The following is a 15,406-nucleotide window of genomic DNA, read 5'->3' on the forward strand; positions in this document are numbered from 1 at the left end:
GTGTGACACAGTGTAGGATGTTTGACACGGTCTAGTGTCACACAGTGTAGGATATTCTACACTGTCAGATGTGACATATTACGGGGTATTCTAAATTATCGGGCGTGTTTTAGTGTCAGCAGAGACGGATTTACACCTGAGCAACATTGCCGGGTACTGCATGGTGAGCAGGGCAATTGAGCCGTCAGGGGCACAGGCACTTGGGACAGAGTCAGTCAAAACTGAAAGTAATATGAACGCACATTCACAAATACGACTTCTATATACATCATTATAATGGCGACATAGCACACTCGCAGTGGCGAGTGCGGGAGCGGCTAGTTCTGCATTTTTAGTTTTTTGTGAAAGCAAGTTGATATACAGTGACACAACAGTGGAAGTGTAATTGAGGGGTAGTATTTGTGAATTTGCGTTCATATTATTTTCAGTTTTTACTGACTCTGCCCCAAGTGCCTGTGGTCAGGGGGTGTAACACAGTGACGTGCTGGGACGCATATATTTTAAATTGACTACGTCACGAATATTCTATCATGGTGTATATTTGTAAAATGTTTGTTGATATTTTTTTACATTAAAAGTAAGAACTAAATGCATCGTCAAATTCTCACCTGATAAGATTGTTTCTCAACTAGTTGCTCACCAAAAGGCCTTCGACACGGTTCCACACCGCCGTCTCATGCGTAAGTAAGCTAAAAGGCTACAGAATCAGGGGAAACCTAATCGCATGGCTGGAAAGTTTCCTGACTGACAGAAAGATGCGGGTATCAGTGCACGGAGAATTTTCTGAGTGGAGCAGCGTTGACAGCGGCCGGGTACCTCAAGGATCAGTCATGGGTCCAATCCTGTTTTTAATTTATGTTAACGATATACCAGACTTTGTAAATTGTTAGTTAAAAATGTTTGCAGACGATACAAAAATTTGGAATATAGTAAGAAAAATCACAGACAATATTCTTCTGCAGACAGACCTCGATAAATTAAAGATCAGAAACATGGCTCCTGAAATTTCACGTTGAAAAATGCAAAAGGATGCGCATAGGCAGTAAAAATAACAAATAAATCTACACAATGAAAGACGGGGACCAAAGAAGAATTTTGAAGGAGGAAGAGGAGGAAAATGACATTGGGGTTTTGATATCTAACGACATGAAACCTACGATGCAGTGCATAATGGCAGCCTGTACAGCTACCAACGTATTACGGTCAATCAGGAAGTCCTTCAAGTTCCTAGACAAGAACGCTTTCTTGATCCTATACAAAACATTTATAGGTTCACACCTAGAGTACTGCATCCATGCCTGGTCTCCCTACTTTAGTAAAGACATTGAGCACACGGGAAAAGTCCAAAGAAGAGCCACCAAACTAGTATATGGGTTAAAAAAAAGTACAAGGACCGGCTGAAGTCTTTAGGATTACAATTTTTACATACCAGAAGACTAAGAGGCGACCTAATAAAATCATACAAAATCATGACAGGGAAATATAAACTGAACCCAAACACTTTCTTTTGTCCAGCCTCAAAACAACATCACTAAGAGGAAATAACATGAAATTATATAAACAACGGTCCAGCCTCCAAGTGCGACAAAACTTTTTCAGCCAGAGAGTGGTGCAACCCTGGAATAAACTGCCACAAAGTGCAGTCGCAGCTACCACGACTAACGAATTTAAAGCCAGAATCGACCGATTCAGGAAATCGCCAGATATGGGTGCACATTAGGCTAGGCCTCTTACAACCCATTATCCTTAACTAACTAGTTATAAATCTAAAAAACCTGGACGATTTGATATTATTATCCTGACATATATTGCTTGCTTAATGGGCTATGTATGAGTCACGAGTGTATGTTTACATCGAACATTATAGTAAAATAGGAAGTATAATTAATTTATTAATAAGCAATTTAACCATAAAAAGTAACCAGAATTACTTATATTTTGTGAAAAAGTGGAAATATTTTTGGTTACTTTTACTGCTTACGGTGACGTAATCACTTTAATAAATAATTTGAGACAGGTCTAATTACGCGAGTATTGCATCGTAACGCACCACCAGTGCTGTCTGCGGGGGTCCTGTTTCGAAATCATTACTTGAAAATGCAAAATCTGGAAGAAAGTATAGCGAAATATATTCTCACCTAATAGCGGATATGTTACTAATTACACCAACTGGAAAAACACTAAGAATTTATGCTATTATCGCATAGAAAATTTAATTAAACACGCCGTAACACAATTGCATGTTTGATTATAGCGATAATTAATTTTCAAATGGCGCCTTCAAAACAAGTGGGCCCATAGTGCACCTAATTCAAACAAAAGTGCATCTGATTCTGTGTAGTGTACTCGGTGCTGTTTTTAAATTAATTTTGCACAGGGGAGAGATAGTGATCCGCTAGGGGACGGTTCTGATTGGCTAATTTTGTCTCTTATTTATTTATTTTTTTATTATTTTTGGCTAATTTTGTTTTATTTTAGAATTAGGGATAGGGTTAGGGTTAGGATTAGGGTTAGGGTTACGGTTAACTGATTTCTATATCCATAACTTATTTCTATATTCACTATCTCTCCCCTGAGACCTACTATTTTTAAATTGGTTGCATGATGTCTCGCACTATCGCGAGATTCCGAGATTCCGAGAGTCCGAGATTCGCACGTAATGGCAGCGGAAATCAAAACGAGTAATCAGAATTCGAATCATGCATGGTTTGTTGAATACGAAGGTTCTACGATATGTTATCGTTACTCTAGATAGTTGTTGTCACTGAAGCAATAACGGTTAGTATCGTAAAAGTGGGTAAAATACGAGACCGGCCGGAAATTATTTTGTGAAATCCTGGCTATTTAAAGAACCAGATTTTCATGCACATACGTACGTAGGCAACGCGCTCTATTCATAATTGTTAAGGCGAGGCGAAAATGTTATAGTGTAGTAAGTAAACGTGGCCGCCCAGAAAAACAAAATTAGCTCGGGGGAGAGATGACGGAGAGACGAGGAAAGACGAGCAAAAGAACGGGTGTGTGAGCGAAACGGTGTGCGTGCTTCATGCGTGTGCGTGTTAGGGTGGTGTGGGGCTAGGGTTAGGGTTAGGGTTAGGGTGGTGTGGGGCTATAACTATTAATAATAATTATTCACATGACTGCACAATGTAATGAAAGTGTCAATGACACTGTAGCTCACCGTGGGTGTGATAGAAGAAGGAAGGGATATATATATAAAGCAAGAGTATATATGGGAGAACTCCCATTATATAGCATATCTCCCATTATATACTCTTGATAATGATATATATGCATAAGTTTTGATGCGAAAATAAATGTTTCAGATCTGAAAGTCTGAAATCTTGACGAGAGATGGTGCTACGCCTAAATGATCACCATTTTGGTTTTCGAATATCGCGCAAATAAAAACAATAAAATATTCCAGTCAAATTACTGTAACGAAGAATCTAAAACACAATAGGCGCGTTCACACTGGCGCGAATAAGCGGGATGCAAATCCCGGTTTTTTTGGCATCGCGATGGAAATACCGAGATTATTACATGCGTGAACGCAATAATTCGACTAATAATTGCGATCAGCATCGCGCTCCAAATCGCACTTTTGACTGCGATTATTTGGAATTAGCGCGATTATTTGCGTGTGTGACCTTCGCGCAAATAATCCCGGTATTTTCTATCCTATGCATTTCAAGCGAGTAAGCAGTTTGAGCTATGCGCAGTAAGCGATCATTGCCGGCAGTGAGCATGGCCAGTTCGATTAATAGAATTATCCCCCCGCTCAGGATAGCGAGATATTTCCGCTTGTTGGTGAAACAACGTACAATTATCATCGGTATTTGCATCCGGCGATGCTATCGCGGTTTTTTCTTGTGTGTGAAAAGCGCCTGATTATTACACGTATGTAGGTATGAATTGTAGAAGTTGTTAACCATGTAACGAAATAAACGTAATATAGAGCGTGTCTATACTCTCCCATAGGAGTAATACAATTACTGACTTTGGGGCTATAAAGCCTTTACAACATTCATATATCGCAAAATTGAATCAAAAACTGAATGAATATAGATGGCCTTTTCATTTTTGGCCAAAAAGTGGGCCATGGCTCAGAAAGTAGGTTTACGCGTTGCTTCGCAAATAGGACGTTAAATATCTCCATAGCCGCCAAAAGTAAAAACTGTATGCAATTTTGAAACATGTGGGTCAAAACGGTTCCTTGAGTCATGTCGTTGACTGTAGGCTGAGCCACATGCAGAATGCAATAGTGCAATTGCCAAAATTACTGCTGATTTGCATAATAAAAAATAATAAAAACCCGTGTGATATGTTTTTGGGGGCAGTCCTTATTCATTCCACAATCAGAACTGAGAAAAAATCCGTTGAACTGAACTGACTTATTGGCCATTTCCATTTTTGAGGACGAGACGGCGAGCGAGGAGACGGACGACGGACGGACGGACGGACGGAGACGGAGGACGGGACACACCCATGGCAATAGCTCATTCTGAGATGTCAAGGGAAGCTAAAAATGCCGGCAATGAAAGCCATGGTAATAACTACTTCATGTTAACTATTAAACAGCAGTCGTTTCATGAATGAACGTATTATTATTATATCTTTACAGGGGAAAACGTTTGCCAATATAATCACGCCACGCAATGTCATTCAGGCAGGCGAAAGTGGCGCCCGTTACGACAGTGCGTCAAGGTACGACGTGACGCGTCAGTACACGGATGGCGGGCCTCGTGTTGGGAAGCCAGGACCAAAAGGGTTCGCACATGGATGTGCGTGTGTGTGTGTGTGTGTGTGTGGTGTGTTGTGTTGTGTGTGTGTTTGTTGTGCGTGCGTTCGTGCGTGTGTGTGTGTGTGTGTGAGCGTTGCGATGCGTTTGTTAAACTTGTGTGCTCGTTGACTTGTGGCGTGCGTGCGGTGGTGGTGTGTGGCTTATGTGAGGCGACAGCGCAGAACAGGCCCAGGCAGCCTGTCAAGCGAGACTGATTTACCACATAGCATACTACATGCTCCGCGCCGTATTTGACAGCGTTGGGCGTTTTGGAATCGATGCGATTTAGACACGTACCGCCAAAGTATAACCGATTACGGGCAAAATGCATCAAGATTTGCGTGGCGCCTGTTCTAAAACTTGTTCAATGACCAACGGCGTTTTATGCAATGTTGTATTCCACGCAACGATACCGTAGCGCAGTGCTCTCTCTCTATCCCTTTTCTGTCCTCTTTCTCTCTCCCTCTCCTCCCCTCCCTGTCTCTCTCTCTTCGTCTCTCTCATCTCTCTCTCGTAAGCAAGGCACGCATCTGCTTATAGAAGCGCGCACGCGCCCACGGCACAGGCCGCACGCATCGGCACGGCACGGCACGCTCGGCAAGCCCGGCACGCCGCCTAGAAGTTGGCATTGTTTTCACACCCGCGACGCAACTCCTAAGCGCTCGCAGCAAGGATGTATCACACTCGTTTGTTCACGCGCGCACAACGACAATCACAGGCACGTGCCACGCACATTTGCATCAGTCATTAACTGCATCGGACATTTTGCTCGTTTTAATAGCCGCAGCGCGTAGTTTTCAACATTTATTTGGACTTGGCAACTTTTATTGACGCACGGTGAAAAACGGAGTGTTTGTGAAGTCGGAGTAGCGCGTGGGGTTTTCTCTGTCGTACGAGAAAGGAGAGAGAGAGAGGAGAGAGGGAGAGAGAGAGACGAAGAAAGAGTGAGCAAGAATGAAAGCGTGAGAAATGGAGAGAGAGAGAGCGCGAGAAGAGATGGAGCGAGAGGGGGGGAGAAGTGGGCGCCTGCGGCGAAGAGATGAGATGGCTAGGAGAGAGAAAGAGATGCTAGAGAGAGAGATCTAAGAGAGAGAGAGAGAGGAGAGATCTAAGAAGAGAGAGAGATCTTAGAAGAGAGAGAGAGAGAGAGAGAGAGAGAGGAGAAGAGAGGAGAGAGAGAGAGAGAGAGATGAGAGAGAGAGAGAGAGAGAGAGAGAGAGAGAGGCGAGAGGAGAGATGGAGAGAGAGAGAGAGAGAGAGAGGAGAGAGAGAAAAGAGAGAGAGAGAGAGAGAGAGATAGAGAGGAGAGATGAGAGAGAGATAGATGAGGAGAGAGAGAGATGAGAGAGAGAGAGAGAGAGAGAGAGAGAAGAGAGAGAGAGAGAGAGAGAGAGACAGCGATACAGAGTACGAGACAGAGACAGAGACAGAGGCTAGAGACGAGAAAGAGACAGAGACAGAGACAGAGCGAAGACAAAGCGACGCGACAAGCGACAAAGAGACATGAGACGAGACGAGCAGAGAAGGACAGAGAAAAGAGAGAGAGCAGAGAGAGAGAGAGAGAGAGATGAGAGAGAGAGAGAGAGAAGAGAGAGAGAAGAGAAGAGAGAGAGAGAGAGAGAGAGAGAGAAGAGAGAGGAGAGAGAAGAGAAGAGGAGAGAGAGAGAGAGAGAGAGAGAGAGAGGAGAGAAGAGAGAGAGAGAGAGAGAGGAGGAGAGAGAGTAGCGATACAGAGAACAGAGAGAGATAGAGACGAGAGAGACAGAGAGACAGGAGACAGAGAGACAAGAGAGACAGAGGACAGAGAGACAGAGAGACAGAGGAGAGAGAGACTAAGAGGAGAACGAGAGATCAGAGACAGAGCGAGACGAGACAGAGACGAGAGCGAGAGAGAGGAGGAGAGAGAGAGAGAGGAGAGAGAGAGAGAGAGAGAGAGAGAGAGAGAGCGGAGGGGCAGAGAGAGAGAGAGAGAGGAAAAGAGCGAGAGAGAGAGCGAGGGAGGGAGGGAGGGAGGGAGAGAGAGAGAGAAAGAGAAGAGGAGAGAGAGAGAGAGAGAGAGAGAGAGGAGAGAGAGCGAGAGAAGGGAAGGTATGTGCACCCACGGTGTGGCTGCGAGCACGCGAGGCATCCGGCCGATTCGTCGGCGACAACGATGATGTCATGTTCTCAGCCATCGATCGCAGAGCGCGCGTTAAAGGGCTTATACCCTATGTAACGCAACGACATTATGGGCTGCGCTGTGCACGTGTTAACGCGAAACTAGAAGCCGCCTTCGTTAAATTTGTTCTCAGCAGCGGATTTCGAATTATACGACAGTTATATGCGTGAGGCAACGCAAGCGCAGGGATGGGATGCGTGGACGCTTAACTGTGCCCTAGGGTGGGTGAAGGAGGGACCGTTCGGGGGGTCGTTGAGGTTGAGCCGGGGGAAGAGGCACAGCAGGATAAGGTTGGCTAGAGCGTCAAGAAACACATACTATATAGGGGGTGGAATAACTGCAGCGGTAGTGAACGAAACTGAACGGTGGAGAGCAAAGCGCGGCATAAGTCATCAGCGGTCTATTGTGTACATTGGTAGGCGAAAAAAGAAATGGTGTCACGTGAGTGATAGTGAGAAATTAAATAATAGAATAAGATATATATATATATATAGAAAGAGAAGTACATGTAGAGAATAGATAGATAGTATATAGATAGATAGACAGGACGAGAGGGAGCGAGAGGGAGAGAGAGAAGAGGATGAGAGAGAGAGAGAGGACTGGAGAGAGCGAAAGAAAGAGAGAGAAAAAGTGAGTGGTGCGTGCTTGCGTGCGTGCGTGCGTGCTGTGCAGTGCGTTGCGGGACGTCGGCTGTTTACAGCGCGCGTGAATGAGCATGTGAGCCAAGGCTTTTGGCGGAATCGAGCCAGCATGTCAGGAACAGATCGAATTGTCAAGTAAGCGCCGTTGCACGAGAGAGAGAGAGGAGAGAGAGATAGAGAGAGAGAGAGAGAGAGAGAGAGGGAGGGAGGGGACAGAGAGGAAGGAGGGAGAGAGAGATGGCTAGATACGCAGCATTTTGTTAACGAACTGCGAGCTAACGAACCGTCTACATGTGCATGCACGCACGCTCCCGCGCCGCGCCCCTACCTGCCCCTTGCGCCGCGCTAAGTGCGGACGCGTGTCCGGCGGACGCAGTGGCAATTAGGAAATTTCATGGTTGGTTTGGAGTACAACCTAAATCAGCAGGCACGGTGCGCGCGTGGAGACACTGGCCGCCAGGTAGAGCGAGCAGCGCGCAATATCACGGCCCCGCACGCTAACGAACGAGAGACGAGAATACGATTAGGCATATATACGGTATTACGTTTGTATCGCGATTACTGACAAATTCTGTTAATGTCATACTTGCTGCTGCGTGTGCTGTGTCTGTATAGCGCAGGTTCAGATTTTCACCTTGTTTCCTGTACTAGGATCCAATTGTAGAAATTCATTGGCTAAGCTTAGAGCCATATGCTTAGCATCCGGCCGTGTGAAATACAGATACAATATCGTAACCCACCAGCGTAGGGTTACGCTATTCTGTTGGGGTATAATATTGTCTCTATACGTGAAACAGAGCGCAGGTGGTATACTAAACGATAAACTATATACATTATTTCGTGAAGTTCATTTCAATTTCGTCGATTACAGTCGATGGAAACACCTCTCAGTCTGCATAAATATATAATATTCGTGTGCGAAGTGTTTTACATGATTCGTGATCACGCGGTAACATGGGTTGGTTTCACAGCGCTACATCGTTTTCATCGTTGCAGACACCGGCATTGTACGTCAATGAATAAAATACTATCATCAATATCAAGAGTAGATAATAACACAAGAGTTACACACCCGATTCCCGCATTTTTAACCGATTTTTCTCATTAAAATTTGCCACCAATAAAGAAGCAAGTGTAACGCGTATGGCGCCACTATAGCTTCAAATTGTGGCTTAACACCTCTACACAATAGCGGTAAATTGTGCGAATTCAGCTCGTGCAAGATTACGATTTACAGCAATACGCTAGCAAATATATGTAAACAAATATCAGTACCATGCACGAAGGTGAGTGACTAGTGGTCATAATAAGCTGAGGAACGTGTACACTTGCTTCTTTATTGGTGGCAAATTTGGATGAGAAAAATCGGTTAAAAATGCGGGAATCGGGTGTGTAACTCTTGTGTTATTATCTACTCTTGTCAATATGCAGCAACCAATTAGCATACACCCAAAAACTATACACATTATTTTTGACGAGAGAAATTCACATGTACGTATATCGATGTTTTTTGTTTCGCTGACGATCACAAAAAGCGCAGCCTAGCAAGCCAAAAACATAAATAGCACGACAGTCGCGCGCACGCATGCCAGCCGATAGCTTCCGTTAAGTGCATGCGGATGTGTCGCGACCAACTGCTTAGCTGTGAGGGACAGCTGGCATGTTGGCATGTTAGGAGGGCATGCTACGAGGAGAGGTGTGCTCGTATGTTGCTAATATATATGACATATATATATATTATAGTATATATGGTCAGGTAACTGGCTGTAAACGTTGTCGTCGTCACCTGTGCGCACATGGTCGCGTGTGCGTGTGCGCGTGTGCTATGCGTGGTGTGTGTGCGTGGTGTTGTGCGTGACGTGTGGTGCGTGGTGTGGCCGTCGGTGCGGCGTGGTGCGGTGGTGGGAACGGGGTGCGCGTGAATGTGGCGTGGGTGGTGGCGCGTGGTGTTCGAGTGGTTGCGCGGTGTGTCTGCGTGTGCGCGTGATTGTGCGTGGTGTGGGTGGCGCCGTGGTGTTAGTGGTGCGCGTGTGCGTGGTTGCGCGTGGTGTTAGTGGTCGCAGTGTGCGTGTGGGCCGTCGGTGCGCTGGTCGCGTGGTGTGTGTGCGTGGTGTGGCGTTGTGCGTGGTGTGCGTGGTGTGCGCGGTGTGCGTGTGCGCGTGGTGCGTGGTGCGTGGTGTGCGCGGTGTGCTGGCGGTGCTGCGTTGTGGCGCCCGTGGTGTCGTGTGTGGCGTGGATGATGCGTTGTGGCCGCGTGGTGTGGCGTGGTGCGCCGGTGGTGCGCGGGTGCGCGTGGTGTGCGTGGTGCGTGTGCGTGGTGTCCGCGGTGCGCGTGTGCGCGGTGCGCGTGCGTGGTGGTGCGTGGTGTGCGTGGTCACCGAGTGAGTGCGCCGTGTGTGCGTCGTTGTGCGTGTGCGTGGTGGCGTGGTGTGCGTGGGTTGTGGGCGTCGGTGTGCGTGGTGATGTGGTGCGCGTTGGTGTGTGGTGCCACGTGGTGTCTCGTGGTGCGCGTGGTGTGCGTGTGGTGTGTGGATGTGGCGTGGTAGCGTGGTGGCGCGTGGTGTGCGTGTGAGCGTGTGTGTGTGTTACGTCGTGGCGTGTGGCGTGGTGCGCGTGATGCGTTGGCTTGTTCATGGTGCGCGTCGTGTGCGTGGTGTGTGTGGGGTGCGTGGTGGCGCGTGGTGTCGGCGTGGTGTGCGTGAGTGTGCGTGGTGGCGCGGTGGGTGCGATGGTGTGCGCGGTGCGTGGTGCGCGTGGTGTGTGTGTGCGCGGTGAGATGTGCGTGGCTGCGTGTGGTGCGTTGTTTTTTTCCGTCGACTTCGCATCGAGATTAAAGGATTCACTCTGTCGCGAGGTGGGCAGAGGCAGCGCGATACAGAGAGAGAGATGAGAGAGAGAGAAGAGAGAGAGAGAGAGAGAGAGCGAGAAATGCGAGAGAAGCGAAGAATGCGAAGAGAGAGAGAGCGAAAGAGAGAGAGAGAAATGAGAAAGAGAGAGAGAGAGAGAGAGTAGAGAGAGAGAGCAGAGCTGAGAGAGAGAGAAATGAGAAAGAAAGAGAGAGAGCAGAGAGAGCGAGAGAGCGAGGGAGAGAGAATGAGAAATGAGAGAGAGAGAGAGAGAGAGGAGAGACCCATTGCCCCTGCGTTATTGCTAGCAGTCCATGCATATATACTAGCGATCAAAATGTGAATCGCAAACACGGCAGCAGAAAAGAAATCATGGCCGCACCGCCACCACTATACTTTAGCACTTGCCAATCTGCGCTCACGCGTACTGCGCGGGCCTACGTTGTCATGGGGACAGACCCGCGAACGTTCATTTTTCAGAAATGTAAACTATCCGTCAGGCGGTATCCGATCGCGTTGTTTATTATAGCACCAAATCCCCCGTAAACAACTTCTTTTTCTGCATGGCGGCTTCAAATCGCGTTTCACACCGAAGAGCAGTATAGCCTTCGCGTTCGAAAATGGGAGCAAAATAGCTCAATCAATTGTCTATCGAAGAATACTTATATCGGCTAAAGACTACAAATTTAAGTCTAAAAAAACGCAGGGGCCTGCCGTGAAGCGATATTCTGCCTTCGCCAGCCTTGGTCGCGGCTGGTCGTTTAGTCAACGTCCGCTATAAAACACATGCGCTATTGCGACGGCAGGAAGCATTGAGTGACTTCCAGCATAACTCGGTTCATACGTGTTTTTAGCAGCACTCTGCGCAGATGTGAATGACAACGTGTACGCAGTACCGACCTAGTCAGCAACTTAGATAAACGCCTCCCGCCGCTGCGCCGCGCGGCCGGCGCCTGCCCCTATAAACGCGTCAACAGACGAGACGCGATACGAAGGAATCAGGTCCATGATGCGCGCAGCTCCCTACTGGAATCTCTTCGGTGTCCAATGCCGAATACCATGAACTCGATGTAGATGGCATCAATTCACCTAGTGGACTGTTTGACTACCATTCAGTGCGCGTGAAGCTACTTGGCATTTACAATCATCCTGCGAATTCCTTGTACTGCGCTATGCTATGCTGATGATGCTCCATCAATGTCTCGGTCTCTCTCTCTCTCTCTCTCTTGCTTCTCTCTCTCTCTCTCTCTCTCTCTCTCTCGTCTCTCTTTTTCGTCTCCTCTCTCTCTCTCTCTCTCGGTCTCCGCTCTCTCTCGTTCTCAGAAAGACCGCCTACCTTCTCCCCTGCCACTCCCCTTCTACGTCTCCTTCTACATCCCACTCTCCATCTCCCTCTCCCTCCTTTTCCCTCTCCCTTCTCCCTCTCCCTCCTTTTCCTCTCTCCCTTCTCCCTCTCACTCTGTCCATCTCCCTTCATATCTTTGGATCGCTTCAGCTCGCCTGTCTCTGTCTTTCTCCTTCCCCTCTCCCCCTTTTCCTCTCCCTCTCCCTCTCCCCCCTCTTCCTCTCCCTCTTTCCCTCTGCTTCTGTATCTCCATTTCCCCCTCTCTTTCTTCCTCTCCTTTCTCTCTCGTCCTCTCCCCTCTCGCCCCCTCATTTCTTCCCCCTCGATATCTTTGTTTCTATCTCTCTTCCTCTACGCTCTCCCTCTCCCCTCTCCTGCCTCATCCTCTCCCTCTCCCTCTCCCGATCGTCCTCTCCCTCTCTCTTCCCTCTATACGCATCTCCCGTCTCACGCTCTCCTCCTTCCATCCTCCCTTCTTCGTTTCTCACATCACTCTCTTCTCTTATTGTCATGTCGCAACACGCCCCTCTTCTCTCTACATGCCCTAGCTCGCTCGTCGCTTTGCTTATTTTCTCCCATTTTAACCTCGCTTGGTGTGTTACCTCCCTGTTTGCTGCTTTAATCCCTACTACCCGGCACTCGCCCACATGAACCAAACGACCGTTCCACGTTTGACTCCCCCTCGCCTAACCCTTTCCTTTCCCTACTCATGCGTGTTCGTTTTTCCGTGCATGTTCTTTGATTCAAATGACCGGTGGAAAGTATACCAACTCACAACCATACTGGCAGCAAAATTATCCGCAATATTATTGCAGTTCCGGGCCGGCTTGGAAATGTTAAGCAGGTGTCTCCGGCAACAGAATGCGCGGCACTAGCTTTGCGCAACTGATTGCATGCATTGCCATATTGTATAGCAAATCCTAAACAGCCCGTCGCATTTAGCGTGCACGCGGCAACACGTCAGCTTTGCACAGCTCCCTGTATCAATATCAGCGTGCGTGAAACGCCCAGCCCGTCCGTTTGAATAGGCCTGCCAGGTGTGTCATCACGGCAGGCCATCCATAGCAGGCCGCTGAACTGTCGCTGTTTGCCGCCAATTACTGTATTGTTTCTCCAAATCAGTAACTCTTGGCATCAATCCCCTCATCTTATCGCTTTGACATTTTTCTTCGGCCGTGCCTTTCTGTTATCTCCGACCCTTTACCCGGTGTATTCGTCTAAATTCTCCGCTGTCGATAAAATTAAAAGGTTTCAATCTGGCCGCATGGCCAATAATTCTGCCTTTGTCTTTTGGACGCTTGACCTCCTTTCCGCGCCTTTATCGAATCGTTCTCCTATACGAGTCGATCTTTCAAACGCAAACTTATCCTAACTCTCCATTTATTTTCTCAAATCTCTCCCGTATCGCGTGTCAGTCACTTTCTGTCTGTCTGCCCGTGCCGCGCTGTTCCGTCCTCCAGTCTGTTCTGTATGTCTGTCGGCCATGTTGTGTGTCTGCATCTCTGTTCTCAGGTGTTATGTCGCGTCTGTTTTGTCTGCCTTGTTCACATGGCCTTACAACGTAGGGACTTCACATGCTCTCTGACATGTTAAGCTTCACCAAATATAAATAAGTATAGAAAATAGCGCATCGCGCTGCGGCCGTTTACACTATGCAATGGGGAATTTATTGGCGGCTTGTTCGTTGTTTTTGCGAATGCGCAGAACTTATAAATGCTATATCCTAATATATGTTATTCTACTTCGCGTAAAACTCTGACTGTGTTTCATTGCCTGTCAGGATCACATCAACACGTTCTCAACTGCACCGTAAAGCTCTCGCTTTTGGGCGGGAATTCGGGTGGATTATTTGCTGAAAACGTACAAATACTTCCGCGTGACCTCTGCATATTTGGCGTCAGCGGTGGACTTCAATAGTTCGAAATGTTGAATGAGGGCCCAGTACAAGACGATGTCGGAGCTGGGCCAGGCATGTCTGCGTTTTCTCAATGCGGGGCCGAGCACCTCTTGGCCGTTGTCTCTGTCATCTTCATGCTTACACCGTCTTACCCTGTAATAAGCGCATTCTAAAGTCTCCTACAGATTCGGCCCCCCTCGAGGCTTACTCATGTCAGACAAGTGTAAAAATTACTTTAGCTGGCGAAATCTCGTGGTACGTGGCGTGGCCAGTTTGAGCGTGTGTATCCCGCGAAAGTTCGCAGTTTGTCTTGGCCGTACTGGTCTATTTCCGTTTGATGGCGCGAAAAGGCAAACGAAATGCGTTTGCCATCTACTTGGATTGATCTTGTGGTCTTATTTCAAGTGTAGGTGTCCGCGTGAATGATTTAAGAATTTGCCGCTGAGGGTGTGTAATGGGCCGTAGTATCTCCTCCCGCTGGCACTAATAGCCAGTTCCGTATAGTTCTTTTGATGTACTGCAGCCGGCCCCCTGTCGAGCGAAACCGGCCCAAACCAACGAGCAAGGTCTATATAGTGAACATCGCCATCCACGTTCACTCAACAGCCATCCCCAAGCAACCCTACTCCCGCGCGCCCCAGCCACCGCCTAGCTCCCCCGCTCAGCAACCCTAAGCTCCCCGCCTAGCCACCCTAGCTCCACCCGCCCCAGCCAATCCCTAAGCTCCCCCGCCATCCCCAGCCACCCTGCCTCTCCGCAACCCCCCAGCGCACCGCTAGCTCCCCCGCCCGCAGCCACCCTAGCTCCCCCCCGCTCTAGCAACTGTAGCTCCTCCGCCCCAGCCACCCTAGCTCCCCCGCCCCAGCCACCCTAGCTCTCCCGCCATCCCCAGCCATCCTCCTCTTTCTCACCCAACGCCCCAGCCACCCTAGCTCCTCCGCCTCCAGCCCACCTAGCTCCCGGCCGCTCTAGCAACCCTAGCTCCGCCCGCCCTAGCCACCCCTAGCTCCCCCGCCCCTCAGCACACCTCTAGCTCCCCCGCGCATCCCAGCCACCCTGCCTCTGCCCAGCAATCCCCCCCACGCCACCCGTAGCCGTCCTCCGCCCCCAACGCCACCCTAGAATCCCTCCACCATCCCAGCCATCCTAGCTCACTTCGCACCATCTCCAGCCACCGCCTAGCTGACTCACCATCCCCCAGACCACCCTAGCTCCTCCACCATCACCCAGCCTACCCTAGCCTCTCCCAACCCATCAGCCCCAGCCACCCGCTAATCTCCTCCACCATTCGCCCAGCCATCCTAGCCTCCCACCATCCCCAGCCATCCTAGCTCCTCCACCATCCCCAGCCACCCTAGCTCCTCCACCATCCCCAGCCACCCTAGCTCCTCCACCATCCCAGCCACCCTAGCTCCTGCCACATCCCCCAGCCAACTCCTACGCTTCCTCCACCCATCCCAGCCATCCAGCCTCCCACCCATCCCAGCCGACCCTAGCTCCTCCACCATCCCCAGCCGCCATCCCTAGCTCGCTTCCACCAATCCCCCAGCCACCCTAAACGCTCCCTCCACCATCCCCAGGCCAACCCTAAGCTTCCTCCACCATCACCCAGCGACACGCGCCTAGCTCCTCCCACCATCCCCACCCCACCCTAAGGTCCCGCCGCCTATCCCAGACCCAAACCCTATCTCCTCTACCATTCGCCCAGCCGATCCTATCTGCCTTCAGCACATCCG

The sequence above is a fragment of the Priapulus caudatus genome, unplaced genomic scaffold (genome assembly GCF_000485595.1).
Source record: "Priapulus caudatus unplaced genomic scaffold, Priapulus_caudatus-5.0.1 Scaffold27, whole genome shotgun sequence".
In the NCBI taxonomy this organism is placed as follows: Eukaryota; Metazoa; Priapulida; class Priapulimorpha; order Priapulimorphida; family Priapulidae; genus Priapulus; species Priapulus caudatus.